General features: G+C 54.4%; 1 pseudogene; it reads left to right on the forward strand.

The window, feature by feature from the left end:
• Positions 1 to 517: 517 nt before the first annotated feature.
• LOC130854155 (aminomethyltransferase, mitochondrial-like) lies at positions 518 to 1,644 on the forward strand (annotated as a pseudogene).
• The last annotated feature ends 1,856 nt before the right edge of the window (positions 1,645 to 3,500 follow it).

The raw sequence follows: 3,500 nt of genomic DNA on the forward strand, positions 1-3,500 counted from the left end.
CCAGATCTCATTGGGGGAGGGAGCAAAAAAGATGATGGCATTTGAGCTGAGCAATTGCTTAAGCTAATTAATGAGGGAAAAAAAAAAAAGATTCTGCCAACAATTGGGCAGGACAAAGTTGCTCTTCCTTCTGGCCAGTGACTGTCCATAGCAGAGCGTATCAGGGGCCTAGAAGTCAGTACAATGGACCTTTCCTAGGTACAGCCAGACTAATAAAAGTGACAGATAGCCAGTGGCTTTCAGCTGTGAGATCAGTACTGGAGTGAACCCCTACTGCCTCATGAGAACCAATGTCAAATTTCAGGAATTTTGAGAACGGATTATTAAACACAGTCATTATTCAGAATTAAATTATATAAACATAATTAAATTCTATTAAAAGTTAGTAATCGTCAAAACGTCACTTGAGAGTTGTGCACAGGTGAGATAGAGGGTGCTGAGTTGTGCTGCTGATCTTGGAGGGTGGGGGAGGGAGAGGGCTGAGGTCTGGGGCCTTGGTGGCAGTGAGCCCAGCCGCCCACAGGACGCGCTCCGCAGGACACCACTCTACGACTTCCACCTGGCCCATGGCAGGAAGATGGTGACATTCGCGTGCTGTAGTCTGCCTGTGCGGTACTGGGACAGCCATGTTGATTCACACGTTGATTCACACACGCCAGCACTGCTTGCTCTACAGACCACATGCTGCAGACCAAGATATTTGGCTGTGACCGGGTGAAGCTGACGGAGAGTCTAGTGATTGGAGATATTGCAGAGCTCCAGCCAAACCAGGGAACTGGGTCGCTGTTTACCACTGAGGCTGGGGGCATCTTCGGTGACTTGATTGTGACCAACATCTCTGAGGGACACCTGTATGTGGTGTCCAATGCTGGCTGCTGGGAGAAGGACCTGACCCTCATGCAGAACACGGTTAGGGCGCTTCAGAACGTGGGCAGTGATGTGAGCCTGGAGGTGATGGATAGTGCTCTGCTAGCCCTGCAAGGCCCCGCTGTGGCCCAGGTGCCACAGGCTGGCGTGGCGGGTGATCTGAGGAAACTACCCTTCATGACCAGTGCTGTGATGGACGTGTGTGGTGTGTCTGGCTGCCGCATGACCTGCTGTGGCTACACAGGAGAGGATGGTGTGGAGATCTCAGTGCCGGCAGCGGAGGTGGTCCGCCTGGCAACAGCTCTGTTGGAAAACCCAGAGGTGAAGCTGGCTGGGCTGGTGTCCTGGGACAGCCTGCGCCTGGAGGCAGGCCTCTTCCTGTATGGGAACAACACTGACAAACACACCACCCCTGTGGAAGGCAGCCTTCGTTGGACGTTGGGGAAGCGACGCCAAGCTTCTACGGACCCTCCGGGAGCCTCATTCATTGTTCCCCAGCTGCAGAGCAAGGTGCAGCGGAGGCGTGTGGGGTTAATGTGCGAGGGGGCACCCGTGCGGGCACACAACCCCATCCTGAGTACAGAGGGTACCGTGACTGGTGCTGTGACCGGTGGCTGCCCCTCACCCTGCCTGAAGAGGAATGTGGCGATGGGTTACGTGCCCTGTGAGTACCGTCGGCCAGGTGCCCCTCTGCAGGTAGAGGTGCGGCGGAAGCAGCAGATGGCCGTGGTCAGCAAGATGCCCTCTGTGCCCACAAACTACTACACCCTTAAGTGAGGATGACTTGGGGTGGAGCGGGGCCCTCCCTTCCAGGAGCCTTACCCTGGAGGGCATTCTACAAGGGGTTCGTCAGGAAGCCGAGGCGGAACACGTTTGGGGTAGGTGGCTAGGTGGAGGCTGGTTCTGGTCGTCTGGGCGAGGAGGGACACACCACCTCCTCCCACCTCATCCTGTGCCACTGGCAACTTCATTTCTGCGTGACGGACCAGCCCACGCGCCCGCTGACCCCACCCTTAGCCTGCTGGAGAAGCATCCGTTCTGGCACCTCGCCCTTCCACTCTGCCAGGTGCTGCCCGTGAAGCAAAGGCTCACCTTTAGGGGGAGAAGAAAGCCTGCCCAACCTACCTCACTACGGTTTCCCACACTGCAAAGGGTTATTACCTTAGGCAGTGCCAGCTACCTCCTCTAGATCACGTTACATGAATGCAAACGGTTGCCTCTCCCCGGGCAGGGATGATTCCTGACTCACAGAAGGTTGGCCCAGTAGGGCTGTGGTGCCCATGTGTAAACTCGGGGATGGCTGAGGGCAGCGTGGACTCACTCTTCCACATTCTCCAGTTGGCCCAACCTGCTGCCCAATAGCCCATCAGGCCAGGCTCACCACCTGTCCTGAACCCCAGGGCTGTTGCAGGGCAGGCTGGGCCTCCTCCCGGACTTGCCTCATCCTGGGCTGACCTTTGCCCCTGGGACTTATTCCTGGACTCTACTGACTCCTAGAAAAAAAAAAGCATTAAATATTTCCTTCCTTCTTGCTACAAAACAAGCAAACAAAAACAAAACAACTACATCACTTGCTAATTATTTTGCTCTGATCCATGCTTTTGAGGTTAAGTCTCTCGTCTCTGTGTGATACTATGTGATGGTGAGCTACTAGCATCTCTTCCCAGCCCTGCTCTAGGGACCTCAGGTTGGTACCTTGAAACTGGCCATGGTGGGAGTATTTACACCACAGAAGTTGGTAAATGCTACAGATCTATGACCCCAGGCAGTGGGTTGTTAAGCGTTTGCCAGCACCCTCATGGTGAGGGACTTGACTTGGAAGCGTCGTCTGGTCCTGAAGGTGGTGTTGTCCAAGGAAGAGGTCACTTGGGGAGCAGTAACATCTCTTGGGTTCTGGTCCCTGATCCACACTGACCTTCGGGTGGTAAGCGAGTGTGCTCTGTTCTCTGGACCTCAGGAGGAGCAGGGGGTCTCTGGGTTCCCTTCTGGCCCCAGAGTCTTCACAAGAATTATAATGTTAAGAGACTTAACGGTGCCCCTTTAACATACTCCGATGCCAGTCAGGAGAGGTTGTCTGTCTCATGGAGGGTTATTAATTCTGGGCCTGGGCAGCACTGAGGGTGTGAAGGTGATCTGATAGACTTGGAAGGAGTCCAGGAAAGGAAAATGAGCTGAATCTGGTGGAAAGGCTGAGACGTTCTAGCATTTTGACAGATTCCATAGAAAAAGGAAAACGCCTGAAGCTTTCATGGAAACCAATTACTATCTTCAGAACCGCACTGTCTCGAGTCTCTTTGCTGCTCCCCCAGCCCTGCACGGCCGCCCCCAGTTCATCTAACTGGAAGACTGGATGACACCGGGAAAGAAGGAGTTAATCTGTTGCCGCCACAGGAAAGATTCTTCCTTCTGCCTTTGATGTTGCAGACCATTAAAATGTGGTATTAGGTGTATCACGGTCCATTTCCTGGATGTGCGGCAGCAGCTCCGGGCCTGCAGCATTTTGCGAGCCACGCTTCGATTCCCCAGAGCCATAGATCATGCTGGGGTGGGGGGCACACGGCCGAGCACAGGGTCAGCACGCCGGGGTTTGGAGCAGTGATGCTCCCCCTTATTGCTCAGAGCGCCCTGGAAGA

Source organism: Hippopotamus amphibius, chromosome 5 (assembly GCF_030028045.1).
Source record: "Hippopotamus amphibius kiboko isolate mHipAmp2 chromosome 5, mHipAmp2.hap2, whole genome shotgun sequence".
NCBI classification, from domain to species: Eukaryota; Metazoa; Chordata; class Mammalia; order Artiodactyla; family Hippopotamidae; genus Hippopotamus; species Hippopotamus amphibius.